The sequence below is a fragment of the Hordeum vulgare genome, chromosome 3H (genome assembly GCF_904849725.1).
Source record: "Hordeum vulgare subsp. vulgare chromosome 3H, MorexV3_pseudomolecules_assembly, whole genome shotgun sequence".
In the NCBI taxonomy this organism is placed as follows: domain Eukaryota; kingdom Viridiplantae; phylum Streptophyta; class Magnoliopsida; order Poales; family Poaceae; genus Hordeum; species Hordeum vulgare.
The window spans coordinates 224,215,916-224,232,166 of NC_058520.1; positions in this window are offsets into that span (position 1 = coordinate 224,215,916).

Here is a 16,251-nt window from a genome sequence, read left to right on the forward strand (position 1 = left end):
GACAAAGGTAGACATTTTAGTGCTTGTCAAGAAGGAAAACAAGTAGGTGGAAGTCATCCTGCGAAGAACATCATCACTACTAGGAGACCACTCGAGCTGCTTCAGATGGTTCTCTTTGGTTCCAATGCCTACAAGATCCTCGGTGGAAATTCTATTGGCATAGTTACAGTTGATGATTTTTCCATATTTACATGGGTATTATTTCTTGATGAAAAATATCGTGTACAAAAGATCTCCAAGAACTTCGCTCAGAAATTCCAAAATTATTTTCAAGTGAAGATTAAGAAAGTTCAGAGCGACAATGAATCGGAGTTCAAGAACACCAATGTGGACACCTTTCTTGATGAAGAAGTTATATCACATGACTTATCGGCTACGTATAACCTCAAAGAAATGAAGATATTGAGAGGAAGAACCGGATTCTCATAGAGATGGCTAGAATGATGCTCGACGAATACAAGACACCAAGACTCTTTTGGGCAAAAGCCGTGGAAATAACTTGTCATGGAACAAACTGACTCTACCTACACAAGATTCTCACTCAAATGACATACAAGCTACTCATAGGTAACAAACCCTAAGTTGGATACTTTCGGGTATTTTTCTCAAAGTGCTACATTCTTGATAACCATTGTCATTTAAAATTTGCTCCTAAATCTCATGAAGGTTTCCTACTTGGTTACTGAAAGGATTGATATTGTTGACCAGAGGGGGGTGAATAGGCAACTAACAGTTTTAAACTTTTCTTTAACCAAATTAGATTTAGCAACAAATAGGTTGTCTAGATATGCAACTAAGTGAGAAAGATATATGATGCTAACAATAACAATAATAAGCAAGAAGTAAATATAAGTAAAGGTGAGAAATAACCACAAGTGGACCGATGAAGACTAGGATATGTTTCCAAACTTCCATCCCTTTGAAGCGAAGTACATCTCTGTTGGAGCAGTGTGGAGGCACAATGCTCCCCAAGATGCCGCTAAGGCCACCATATTCTCCTCATGCCCTCACACAATGCGAGGTGTCGTGATTCCACTAAGTGGTGCCCTTGAAGGCAGTGACTGAACCTTTACAAATAAGGTTGGGGAAATCTCCACAACTTAATTGGAGGCTCCCAACGAGATCACGAAGCTTCACCATAATGGAGTATGGCTTCGTGGTGACATATTCCTTCTAGGGTGCTCAAACACCCAAGAGTAACAAGATCCGCGAGGGATTAATGGGGGGAACAAATTTTCTCTTGGTGGAAGTGTGGGGAAGTGTTGGGGAACGTTGCATGGGAAACAAAAAGTTTCCTACACGCACGCAATACCTATCCATGGTGATGATCATCTACGAGAGGGGAGAGTGAATCTACATACCCTTGCAGATCGTTAAGTGAAAGCGTATATAATGTGGTTGATGTAGTGGAACATCTTCGCGATCCAAATCGCAGCCCTTCCCGCGATCTCATCACGATCTGTCCTGTGATCCCATCACGATCTGTCCTGCGATCCCATCACGATCTATCCCGATCTAGTGCCGAACGGACGGCACTTCCGCATTCAACACAAGTACAGCTCGATGACGATCCCCGACTTCTTCATCCAGCAAGAGGGGTGGAGAGATAGATGAGTTATGCAGCACGGTGGCGCGGTGGTGGTGGTGGTGCACTAATCCAGCACGGCTTCGCCTAAGCACTACCGAACTAGACTAGAGGAGAAACAGACCTAGCGAGAAGTAGAGGGAGCACGTGGCAATTATGGTTAGGGCTGCCTCTAATTCCTCTAGTATATATAGGAGGGAGGGAGGGGAGGAGGAAGCCTCACACCCTCAAGGTTCGGCCAAAATTAGAGGTGGAGGATTCCTACTCCAATCCTACTAGTAGTAGGATTCCTCATCACCACTTGGAAACCCTTTCCTCCTCTTCAACCTTTTTGTTTTTTCCTTCTCAAACCTCATAGGCCTTAGTGGGGGCTTAGACCAGCCCACTAGGGGCTGGTTTGTCTCCTCCCAGAGCTCATGAGGCCCCTCGGGGCATGACACCCCTCCCGATGGTCCCCGATACCCTCCCGGCATTCCCGGTACACTACCGATGAGCCCGAAACTTTTCCGGTGACCAAAACAGGACTTCCTATATATCAATATTTACCTCCGAACCACTCCAGAGCTCCTCGCGACATCGAGGATCTCATCCAGGACTCCAAACAACCTTCTATCACCAACACCTATAACTCAACTATAGCGAAACGTCATTGAACCTTAAGTGTGCACACTGTGCGGGTTCGAGAACTATGTAGACATGACCTGAGACATTCTTCGGTCAATAACCAATAGCGGGACCTAGATGACCATATTGTCTCCTACATATTCTACGAAGATCTCTATCGGTTGAACCTCTATGTCAAGGATTCAGTTAATCCCATATGTTGGTCCCTTTGTCCTTCAGTATGTTACTTGCCCGAGATTCGATTGTCGGTATCTCCATACCTAGTTCAATCTCGTTACCGGCAAGTCTCTTTACTTGTATCGTAATACAAGATCCCGTGACCAATTCCTAAGTCACATTTCTTGCAAAGCTTATTCATGGAAGGACTACTAGTCTTATTCATGGAAGGACTACCACAATGCCAAGTCTGAGATCAATCAAAGGAGGGTAGCTAGTAATTGGTGTACAAAGCTACATTTCAGCCACAATTCAACTTGCAGATGTGCTGCTCATTTTCTCCACATGAGTATATCATATCTTGGTTTGAAATGATGCCTTGGGATGCTAGGGGCTCTCTGGAAAGAGATGGGGGCTTTGGCTTAAACAGAAGTGGGGCAAGAGGAGTAAAAATGATGATTCCAAGCGTAAAATGAGAAGTAGCTACAACGGGCATCTCTCCAATAATTGTTTAGTTGCCATGGCAAAGCTACTGGAGTAAAAAGGTAACTAGGAGAGGCTGTGGTAGAAAGTTGAGCTCAAGGGTGAAAGTGGAAGGGGTCAAACTAGCCAATAAATTGAGTGCACACAAGGTGTTTGATGAGTGTCACGGCAACCATATGGACATCAATGGATATGAAACTTAACGGCATCAAAAAAATGAAAATAAGCTTGGACACCAAATTTGTGATTTGGTGGAGAAGATTTCCAATGTAGACTTGGAAAACCCATGAAATGGGCAGAAGTGGCCTTCTGCTTACAAAGCTATTCAAATCTATTCCCACAAATCCAGTATTTGGTGTGGGGGCATTATTTGAGCATTAAAGCATGCCCAAAAATTTTGGGGGTCAATTCGAGAAACTTTATAATGTAAAGTTTCCCAAAGTCTGAAATCAACAGGGAGGGTTTTGAGGGTCTTGGGACAAGTTCTTCTATTCTCCTTGATGCACCACTTGGTGTGGATGCATTATTGGAGTATCAAAACTTGTCCACCAAATTTGAGCACAATTGGAGACACTTGGCAATGTAGAGTTGCTAAATTGGCAAGATCATCACATATATCATATGTGACATGGTAGAATTTTACAGGAATAAATGGAGAACATTTCTTATAGAAATATTCCAAAAGTTTGAAATAGGCAGGAAGGGTTTTGAAGGGGTTTGCCCAATATTTTGAACATGACCATGTGATTAAACTCATATATATGAAATATATATGTCCACTGGGTTTCCCTAAATTTTCTCAAATATTTTGAAAGCAATAAGAATAACTTTCCTTCATAAGAGACCATTTGTGGCATCACAGAAAGGCATTTAAATAATATACGTGTATTGAGTGACTGGTTGGTGCCATGTACATTCAGTCGGAATCTTCTGTGTGACCTTTGGCCTAATAATGAGGTACCCTTGGGTAGGACATTTAGGTCAGGCCTGTGACCCTACCCTAGGTACATATCCCCATCATTAGCCCCCGAATGGATCGGGGTTCGACTGACGAAGGGGTTGATGTGAGTTCTTGTCGAACCACACTGACCTTTGTCATTTTCCTGGGATGGATGAAACTTCGTGCCGACTGAAATCTTCGTCACTCTCCTCGATCGATTCTGTTGTGAAGTTTTTCTGAGTGATTTTAGATGCTTAGAGTTACTCCGAGTGACTGACGGGATATTTTCATGGGACGGATCACTGAGGCAGGCCCAGATTTCACGGGATTCCAGATTTTGGTTTCTGCGTGCCTCACGGGGATGACACAACTGGCAGGGCAAGTGGAGCAATGACGCCTTGATTATCACACCATCATCATCGCCACGCGTCACGTCTCCTCTGATATCGGGATAAGCTGAGATCTGGGGGACCCACCAGTCGGTGACACAGTCGGTCGATTATATAAATGCGGCTGGCGCTAGGGTTAAGGTTGTGCCTTCCTTGATCGTTTCCTGCTTCTTCTTCTCCACCTTCGTCCTGCAAGCTTTTCTTAGGATTTTCCCCATCGTCGCGACTATGCTGAAGAACAAGACCTCCAAACTCGAGCACGCCAAGAAGGGCGGCAAGGCGAGGAAGCCAGGTCAGACTCCGCTGCCACCAGGGTGGATCCAGGGGATTTTCTGTCGGGACGCCGATCCTAAGTCATAGGAATCCAGCCTGTAACACATCGCATCTCTTTGTGGTCTCACGCACGGTTAACTCCACGGCTGCAGCCTTACCTTAGCAGGGATCGTTTGCGTCTTTTGACTCACGTATGCAACAGTGTCGCTAGCATTCCAATGTCAAAGAACCCGGATCGACAATTCTAGTCACAAACCAAAGTGGCAGTACCGCACAAGGACAAGCATACATGACCCAACAAAGCAGGTGTCGGTCACCAGCGAGTGTAGACGAGTCGTAGCAAGCTACAAGGACTCCATTACATCGCATGACGTTTCCCCAAAGGGGACAGACACAGCAGCTAAGAAGGACACATGCCGGTCAACCAATGTGTCCGGGGCTGTAGCGAAGTACCATGGCTCATTGGATCACAAAGGGGCATTTCCTTGTAAGGAGTGCTACTAAAGTTGACGACTAGGTAATCGAACCCCATACATATCAAGTACAACACAGTACGCATGGCATACCGATATGTATAGATACATCGATGGAATCACAACATAACCATAACATACAAACTTTATTTAAGAGCCTCGGAAGAGCCTCACACATAATATTACACATTAAGGGTCTCACAACCCATAATAACAGTCATTCAGTTACAAGCCAGCGGAAGAGTTTAAAACTGTCTGAGTACAGACAGGTGCAACTAGAAGGCACATGGCGTGACTATACTACAGACCCAACCTAGGGCCAGATCGTAGCTGGGACACCAGCTACTCGTCATCGTCGATGTCTACGAAGAACCCTCCATTAGGGTCATTAGCAACCTCTGCAACATTTATTAAGCAAACATGAGTACGAAGGTACTCAGCAAGACTTTAGGATAACTATCTACTCATGCAAGGTATCAATAAGGTATTGTGGGGTTTCATGCGGAAAGCCAGCATTTGACTCATGGCTAGACAACTTGCATTTTTAAATCATTTTGACAACTTGATTTCTCGCACACGAGTCCACTAACCACCACAACAATACACCAACGTGGAATCATTCCGTCTCCATACGGAAATGCCGTCCACGACACTCACGCTTATCTTGACAATTTTATGAGTAGCCATTGCAGTTATCTATGAACAACATATGTCTCCAAGTAGTCCATAGCCGCGGACGCGGCTATTCGAATAGATCGTAACCCTGCAGGGGTGTACTTTGTCACACATCCTCTCACCACTTATCGCCATGTGCACGTCATGCACCTCGGCAACCTTCAAGCGGAAGCCCAGCGAGGGAGTCGGCCACGACCGTTAACCACACTAGTACCTAGTCCAGGTTTATCGCCTATCTGAGAGTAACCCGTACGGAAGTCCGGCCGAGGTTTCCGCCACGGATTCAAACGATGTGCGCAGGGTTCCCAAGCCCACCATCCGGGTGCCACTTGGTACACCGTGCCACTGCCTACCGCATCACGGCCCACCTCTCATGTCAGCACCATGCACGGCCTCCAGCATTACTATAAACACCAGAAACTACTTGCAACTCCTGGACCGAGTACTAAGCGATTAATAGGCCGAGCGGGGTCATATTTCAGGGCCCAGCATGTGGTAGTATCTAGTCTTGGTTTACATACACGGAACTCAGTTCCTAAGGACGGTTCCAATGAAACAACCCGCCATGTACTCCTACACAGCCTTTCGCCGGTACCTTTACCAACTCAAGTTTAACACACAACCTTTGCTTACCGAACACATTCTCACAATTGTATTCATCTCCCAGATGACAGACCATACACAAATCTAAGCATAGCATGCATAGCAGGATAAGGCACATCATGGCTCAAGCAACTACCAGGTTTGCTAGGTTGCAAGGTTCGGCTATTTACTGTGACAAGGATAGGTCATGCAAAGGAAGTGGGTTTAGGGGTTCGGCTATTTGAATTTGATCCTAATGCAATAAATAAGTGCAGGAGCAAGAATATGGGATTTATCGGGATGATCAAAATGGTTGCTTGCCTTGTTGCTCAGAGGAGGGACAATATCCGTCAGACGGATATTCGGTGGAATCCGGGGGTGCGGAGCCTACCGATAGAAATGACAACAATCAATATCAAGCTTATGCAATCAAGATGATGCATGAGCATGGCATGATAATGCAAAGTGATATACTATTATAATCAACATGTATTAGGTTTGAAGTTGATTTGAATTAAATTCAAATATCAATTCAAATGAGGTATTCTCGGGTACCGATTTAATTGATTCGACCTGATGCTGAGATCAACTTGATGTTAGCATGCATGATATTTCATGTTAAGGTACTGGTTTGTTATTAGAACAATGTTTGATCATGTCAAACAAAAATAAATTTAGTTACTTTTCATATTCCATTTATAAAGTAATTATAAGAATTGACTTATTCATTAATCTACATGTTTGGGTTCTGTAACTTTTTCAAACATGAATGAAAATAGCATATTCACATTCCTTGAATTTTTCTGATACTTTTTCGTATATATATTATTTTCATTGGAGTTACAGATTAATTTCTATGAATTTTTGAAGTTTTAAACATTTCTGGAATTATTTTTATACTCGAAAGTACTTTTACTGCATCAGCATGACATCAGCAGGTCCAACTGGCCGTTGAAAGTCAAACCTGACCAGTGGGACCCACTGGTCAGTGTCTCTGGTCAGTTTTGGATTAAGATTAAACTTAATTAGCTGATTAATCTTACTGGTCCCACATGTCAGTGACTTATTAAATTATCTGATTTATTTTTATTTTTTCTAAACTGTCCAGAGGCTGGCCCCACACGTCAGGGGCTCAGGCCAGCTAAGATCCACCGGCCGCGAGGTCGTCCTCGCCGGCGGGGAGCCTCCGGCGACCGCCAGAACGTCGGGGGGGCTCGAAAATGGCGCACAGAGGGCCAAACTCGGCGCGGAGAGCACCAGAGGAACGGCCACTTGATGGCGCGCACGATGGGACAAGCCCCAGGGGCTGGGGTGGCCGGAATCAACGCCGGCGACGAGCTTGGTGGCGACCAAGTTCGGCCATCGTGGAAGCCATTGAATAGGGGGTCAAAACGCGCGGGGCTGGGCACCTAACCTATCTACATGATGTCTTGAGGCTGTTGGTGGCCTCAGACGGACCAACCCGTCACGGGAGGGCTACCGGCGACGAGCTGCAGCGGCAGTCTTCGTCGGGCTCCGATAGAACTAAGCCTAGAGGAGGGGATCGATGGGGAGAGCTTAGGGGAAATGACTGCATGCTCACGAGGAGTGCAGTGGTGGCGCTAGTTTGCTCGGGGACCGCCTGGAGAGGGAGAACGCCGGCGGCGATCTTCGGTGACCCGAGGAAGAAGACGACAGCTGCTCGTCGTTTCACTGCATCTCAGCGTCGGGCTCGGGGCTAGGAAGCTTCAGGGAGGTGCGGTGGACCTACTGCGTGGCTCAGGAGGGAGAAGGGTCGGCTAGATCGACGGCGAGCTCGAGCTCTGCTCGGGCTCCAATGGCGGCAGAAGGAGGGAGAAGAGATCCGAGAGGAGGGGGGGAACTGGCGCTGGGAATGGATAGCCACGGGCTCGGGGAGCTTATCCCCGGGCTTGCCAGCGCGAGACGGTGGCCAGGCAGGCGCACAGGTGCGTGGCCACGCCGGAGTACGTGGCGGCCACCTCCTGCTGCCCACTGGCGGGGGAGGAAGACGACAGGAATTGCTGGGCCGGGCCAGGTTAGGCGACAGGTAAGGATTTTTCAATTTTTTTCTGTTTTTGTTTCTGTTTTGCTATTTCACTGATTTTCTATTTATTTCAGCTCCCAAATAAATTGAAAAAACTATGTTGAGCACCCTAGAATATTTGTTGGAATATTTCCAACCATTCCTAAAGTTTTCAACATTTTTGAAAGTTTAAAATTTCTGATTTCAAATTTAAAACTTGAAACCAGTAGCTTTTTGCATTTATTTAAAATGCTTAAAGTGTCAAGAAAATGGTTTTCTTCATTGCTCATTTACTTTCCTGATTTATCAGAAAGTTTGAACTTTCCTTGAGGCCATTTTGGGTTCGTTGATTTTAGCTAGTTTGAAATTTCCTTTATTTAAAGAAGTGGCTAGGGTTTGAGTTTTTCCTTCACATCTTTCTTTGTTCTTGTTGAAAATTTCTTGGATGCAATGCAAAGAAGACATGAGCACAAGACTAACTTGCTTAAGGTGTCAGGGATGTGACAACTCACCCCCACTCAAAGGAATCTCGTCCCGAGATTTAGAAGTCGTCGGGAATAACGCAGGATACTCAAGTCGGAGACGATCCTCTCTTTCCCAAGTTGCCTCCTTTTCAGAATGATTTGACCATTGAACTTTAAGAAACTTGAGGTTTCAACGTCGAGTGGTACGCTCAGCTTGATCAAGAATACGCACGGGGTATTCTCGGTATGAAAGGTTATCTTGGAGATCAAGCGTTTCGTGGTCCACTTCGCGGATAGGATCCGAAAAGCAACGCCTGAGTTGCGAGACGTGGAAGACATCATGAGCCTTGGAAAGTTGTGGAGGAAGTTCCGACTGGTAGGCAACTTCTCCTCGTTTGGCAAGAATGTGAAAAGGACCAATGTAACGAGGAGCCAACTTGCCCTTGATACCGAAACGATGGGTACCCTTCAAAGGTGTAACCCGAAGGTAAGCCTTCTCGTCAACTTCAAAGGTCACAGCCTTATGATGACGATCATATTGGCTCTTTTGACGAGACTGGGCTGTTTTCAACTTTTCACGAATAATGCGAACCTGCTCTTCTGCATCCTGGATCATATCCGGGCCAACGAGTTGCCTCTCTCCGGTTTCTGACCAATTAAGAGGTGTTCGACATCTTCGTCCATAGAGAACTTCAAAAGGGGCTTTGCCCAAGCTTGATTGGTAACTATTGTTATAAGCGAATTCGGCGAATGGAAGGCACTTCTCCCAATTCATACCGAACGATATAACACAAGCTCGGAGCATATCTTCTAGGATTTGATTCACTCTTTCTACTTGACCACTTGACTGGGGATGGAAAGCAGTGCTAAAAGATAAGTGAGTCCCCATGGCATTCTGAAAACTTTCCCAGAAGCAAGAAGTAAAGATACTTCCACGGTCCGAGTTAATCTCCAGGGGAACACCATGAAGAGACACTATTCGGGAGATATATAACTCTGGTAGCTGGTTGGCTGTTATACTCTCACGAACAGGAAGAAAATGAGCCACTTCGGAAAGACGGTCAATGACCACAAAGATAGCATTATTTCCTTTCTTGGTCTTGGGAAATCCGGTAATGAAATCCATGCTAACTTTATCCCATTTCCATTCAGGAATAGCTAGGGGTTGAAGGGTGCCAGCAGGCCTTTGATGTTCTGCCTTAACTCGACGACAAACGTCGGAGTTAGCAACGAACTCAGCAATTTCTCTCTTCATCCTAGTCCACCAGAACCTCTGGCTTAGATCCTGATACATCTTAGTACTACCGGGATGAATGGTGAGAGGAGAATCATGAGCCTCCTTAAGGATTAACTTCCTTAGATGTGGGTACTTAGGAACCACTAGACGATTCTGGAAGAACACAACACCTTGATCGTTCATGGAAAATTCTTTAGCATTTCCGCTAAAAATATTATCCTTGATCCATGATATACCCTTGTCACGCTTTTGGCCAGCTATAATTTGATCCTTAAGAGTAGGCTTCGCCACCAGGGCAGAAAGGAATCCTTGAGGAACAATATGAAGATTCAACTTCCGAAAGTCCTCATGGAGATGTGGTTGACCTTGTTGTAGCATCAAATTGTTACAATAAGATTTACGACTTAGTGCATCGGCCATAACATTGGCCTTCCCCGGGGTGTAAGTTATCCCTAAGTCGTAATCCGAGATCAACACAACCCACCGTCTTTGCCTGAGATTCATATCCGGTTGGGTGAAAATACATTTCAGACTTTGGTGATCAGTGAATATTTCGCAACAATTACCCAGAAGGTAATGTCGCCAAGTTTTTAGTGCATGGACCACAGCTGCAAGCTCAAGGTCATGTGTGGGATAATTATCCTCATGTGGACGCAACTGTCGAGATGCGTATGCAATCACATGACGATCTTGCATGAGAATGCAACCTAATCCTTCTCGCGAGGCGTCGCAATAGATAACAAAGTCCTTAGAAAAATCTGGTGGTAGCAACACAGGTGCGGAAGTCAGGCGTCTTTTCAGTTCCTAAAAACTATGCTCACACTGTGGTGTCCACTCGAACTTTTTATCCTTCTTGAGGAGTTCAGTTAGAGGCTTTGCAACCTTGGAGAAATTCTCGACAAAGCGGCGACAATAGCTCGCTAGACAAAGAAAACTCCTAACTTGCTTAACCGATTCAGGTTGAGTCCAATCAAGGACATCTTGAACTCTCTCAGGATTGACAGCAATACCCTTACCAGAGATTACGTGTCCTAGATAGGTCACTTCTGGTAACCAGAATTCACATTTTGAAAACTTGGCATAAAGGCGATGCCCTCGAAGTTTCATCAATACCAGCCTTAGATGCTCGGCATGTTCTTGTTCATTCTTCGAGTAGATGAGAATATCATCGAGGTATACCACGACGAATTTATCCAAATACTCCATGAATATTGAATTCATCAGACGAGAGAAGGTGGCTGGGGCATTGGTTAACCCGAAGGAAATGACGGTGTACTTGTATTGGCATAACGAGTAACAAAAGCCGTTTTTGGAATGTCCCCGTTCTTGATCTTGATTTGATGGTATCCCAACCTCAAATCAATTTTGGAGAAGACTGAGGATCCAGCGAGCTGATCCTACAGATCGTTGATCCTGGGGAGCGGATACTTGTTCTTTATGGTGACCAGATTAACTGGTCGGTAATCTACAACCATCCGATCCGTTCCGTCTTTCTTCTTGACGAAGAGGACGGGGCAAGCCCAAGGAGAAGAGCTAGGACGAATGAAACCTTTGTTCAAGGCCTCATCTAATTGCTTCTTAAGTTCAGCTAGCTCCAGGGGTGCCATCCTATAAGGTCTTCTGGCTATTGGGACAGTTCCCGGAACAAGATCTATCACGAACTCTACATCTCTGTCAGGTGGAATTCCTGGCAGTTCCTCTGGAAAGACATCCGAGAAGTCACGAACTACCGGAATGTCTTCAAGTTCCGGAAGAGGGTTGGCATTTAGGGAATAGAGTTGGCATTTGGCAACTCGAGTAGAGACATTTACTATCTCACCCGAGGGATGGGTAAGTTGGACATTTCTAGAATGGGTATCAATCTTGGCATAGTGAGCTGACATCCAGTCCATGCCCAAGATGATATTAATATCCGAAGATTTCAATGATATCAATGAGGCTAGAAAAACTAGCCTGTCTACTAGAATTTCATTGTCATAGGTTATCCTAGAGGTTTGCCATTTACTACCAGGAGTTTGGACAACCAAAGGAATTGGCATATCACAAAAAGACATGTTATGCAACTGTGCATAACTTTCTGAGATGAAGGAATGAGAAGACCCAGTGTCAAAGAGAACGGATGCTGGGTGATGATTAACAAGAAGCATACCCAGCATGACGTCGGGATCCTCTGCAGCTTCTTCTGCTGACACATAGTTCACACGGCCACGTGCAGGAGTTGGCTTCACATAGTAAGCTTTGCCCGACTTGGCTTGCCCGGCGGACTTTCCGGGTTGCTTAGCACCCACATTCTGAGGACACTCATGGGGATAGTGCCCTGGTTCTCCACACTTGTAGCATATCACTTGGTTGGCACGTGGTGCAGCATTGCTAGCTGAACCACCATAACCTTTGGCTGGAGGGTTGGCCTGATTCGTCTGAGGCGCCACGTAGGATGGCCTCGGAGTGTATCTTGGCGGGAGAGAACTGTTCGGAACCCACAGCCTGCGTTTGGGAAACGCGGAACCAGAAGACGAGCCAAAGTCACGGGAGTGCTTCCTTGTGGCTTCAAAGTCAGTATGACCAGTCTCGGCACTGATCGCCTTGTTGACCAGAGCTTGAAAGCTTGCACACTCGTGGAGGCGCAGATCACGACGAAGCTCAGGGCTCAGACCCTTACGGAATCTTGCTTGCTTCTTGGCATCAGTAGACACCTCCTCTGTTGCATAGCGGGCGAGGTTACTGAACTCGCAGATATAGGCATCCACAGACAACTTGCCCTGAGTGAAGGCACATAACTCCTCTCTCTTTCTGTCCATCAGGCCCTCTGGAATATGGTGCAGACGAAAAGCTGCACTGAAGTCTGCCCATGTGGCTACTAGTTCAGCGGGACGCATAGCTTCAAAGTTCTCCCACCATAGATTGGCGGGTCCCTCCAGGAAATACGCCGCAAAGGTCACCTTGTCGGCCTCAGACACATTCGTAGAGCGAATCTTGCGTGAGATGCTGCACAGCCAGTCATCAGCGTCGAGGGGATCGACGGAATGATGAAACTTTAGAGGATTCAGCTTCACAAAGTCATTGAGGGACACTGCAGCATTCCTAGGCTGACGAGCCGTATTCTGCTCAATACGCTCTAACAGTCGGTTGGTCTCCCTTTTATTTCTCTCTGCCTCAAGCATCACTTCCGCCAGAGAGGGCGGGTGAGGCAGGTCTTCCTGCGACGCTTGACTACCCTCGCTTTGCTCATGACCAGGGGCACGGCTCAACCTGGTGAACACCATCCTGACAAACAAACTCACAGCTTAGACCAATATCACATCAATACTAGCTATGCATTAAGAATGTACTGAACACACGGAATGGGGAAATGAATATCCGAACAGCATGGTAACAAGCAACTGCTATATATACACCATGGTTCATACACACCCTTACATAGTTCAGTACAACCTTAACTGAAGAGCAAACTACTGAAATTATGAAACTACTCATCAGAGGCTTACAAGCTTCCTATACATTATTTATCTAGGCCTCCGGAATTCATTTCACATTACAGGCATACTTCACAAGTCACGCAGGACTGTGAACGTACGGCTACTACCATACTATCCTTCCGCTCACAGCTCAGGCATCCGCATAGAACATCTCATAGAGATTACCTCCATGACCTGGAAGCTCAACCTGCGGATCAGGAAACACTCTAGCGTGAGATCCCTGGGATCCATAAGGACACGGATGTGGCCTTGGTCCCCTGACTGGTGGTAAGAGGGGTCCCCGAAGAGATGTGACTCCTCCTATAGCTGGCCAGTCAACGTGAGCTGGAAGATGGGTCCTAACAGGGTTCAGCATCTCCATATCTCCGTACCCTGTCTGGACTACCGGTGCCAGCTGCGTCAAAGCCATCCACAGACGGGCACGGGTAGCATAAAGCTCCATGCGGAGAGCACGAGCATCCCTGTCTCTGTTCTCTAGCATCTCAACAATGGACTACAGTAGTGGATCCTCCATAGAAGAATCAAAATAGACTCCACTGAGGTATCCCTCTTCACCAGGCTGAGAGGCCGAAACATAGTAGCACTCTGAATTATGCAACAGTGCATGTCTCGCTCTCATAATGGTCAGCATTGAATAAGCAGCATCTTGTACTGCCATGTCAACAGTGACCCCCAACCCATAGGACCAATGGATTGGCTCCTCAGCTCCAGGGTAGTCTGGAAATACCCTAACAGTGCAGATGTACTGGCTCTGGTTGAAGTCTCGGTACTGTTCCTCCACTGTGTACTCCGGGTACCAGCGGTAACCGCACACCGACATCATCCTGACCAGCATGGCCGTATGACCCAGTACATCAATGCACCTGGTCAGACGTACCACCTGACGAGAAGGACGGCCAGGCATCTGTAAATAGAGAGCAATGCAAAAGCATTAGAGCTCTGAATGCAAAATTGGGCAGCATAACGGCTGTAAATGCTCAAAAACAAATTTTGAGACAACCCAAAATGGAATAGCATAACCACTCGACTATCAAGTTCAACTCTCTGGTCATCAAACTTACTTCCTTTTTCCTAGGAATGAAGGAAACCCAAATATCTCTTGACCCATAGTCCTATAATCTACCGATCAGAAACACGAGCCTAGAAGAAGATGAGTAACCTAGTCCTTAATTCCCACAGAAAAGACGAGGATGACCAGAGTAGAATAACTTGAGAAGAGAACAAGAGTCTTACGTTTCCCTCCACAAACAATTCCCTTATATATAACTAAAGCAATTCTAGACTCAACTTCGACCAGTTTGGCTTAGTAATTCTACAGTCAGTCAGGCTCTGATACCAACGCTGTCGGGACCCCGATCCTAAGTCATAGGAATCCAGCCTGTAACACATCGCATCTCTTTGCGGTCTCACGCACGGTTAACTCCACGGCTGCAGCCTTACCTTAGCCGGGACCATTTGCGTCTTTTGACTCACGTATGCAATAGTGTCGCTAGCATTCCAATGTCAAAGAACCCGGATCGACAATTCTAGTCACAAACCAAAGTGGCAGTACCGCACAAGGACAAGCATACATGACCCAACAAAGCAGGTGTCGGTCACCAGCGAGTGTAGACGAGTCGTAGCAAGCTACAAGGACTCCATTACATCGCGTGACGTTTCCCCAAAGGGGACAGACACAGCAGCTAAGAAGGACACATGCCGGTCAACCAATGTGTCCGGAGCAGTAGCGAACTACCATGGCTCGTTGGATCACAAAGGGGCATTTCCTTGTAAGGAGTGCTACTAAAGTTCACAACTAGGTAATCGAACCCCATACATATCAAGTACGACACACGTACGCATGGCATATCGATATGTATAGATACATCGATGGCATCACAACATAACCATAACATATAAACTTTATTTAAGAGGCTCGGAAGAGCCTCACACATAATATTACACATTAAGGGTCTCACGACCCATAATAGCAGTCATTCAGTTACAAGCCAGCGGAAGAGCTTAAAACTGTCTGAGTACAGATAGGTGCAACTAGAAGGCACATGGCCTGACTATACTACAGACCCAACCTAGGGACAGATCGTAGCTGGGACACCAGCTACTCGTCGCCGTCGATGTCTACGAAGAACCCTCCATTAGGGTCATTAGCAACCTCTGCAACATTTATTAAGAAACCATGAGTAAGAAGGTACTCAGCAAGACTTTAGGATAAGTATCTACTCATGCAAGGTATCAATAAGGTATTGTGGGGTTTCATGCGGAAAGCCAGCATTTGACTCGTGGCTAGACAACTTACATTTTTAAATCATTTTGACAACTTGATTTCTCGCACACGAGTCCACTAACTACCACAACAATACACCATCGTGGAATCATTCTGTCTCCATACGGAAATGCCGTCCACGACACTCACGCTTATCTTGACAATTTTATGAGTAGGCATTGAAGTTATCTATGAACAACATATGTCTCCAAGTAGTCCATAACCGCGGACGCGGCTATTCGAATAGATCATAACCCTGCAGGGGTGTACTTCCTCACACACGCTCTCGCCACTTATCGCCATGTGCACGTCATGCACCTCGGCAACCTTCAAGCGGAAGCCCAGCGAGGGAGTCGGCCACGACCGTTAACCACACTAGTACCTAGTCCAGGTTTATCGCCTATCTGAGAGTAACCCGTACGGAAGTCCGGCCGAGGTTTCCGACACGGCCTCAAACGATGTGCGCAGGGTTCCAAAGCCCACCATCCGGGTGCCACTGGGTACACCGTGCCACTGCCTACCGCATCACAGCCCACCTCTCAGGTCAGCACCATGCACGGCCTCCAGCATTACTATAAACACCAGAAACTACTTGCAACTCCTGGACC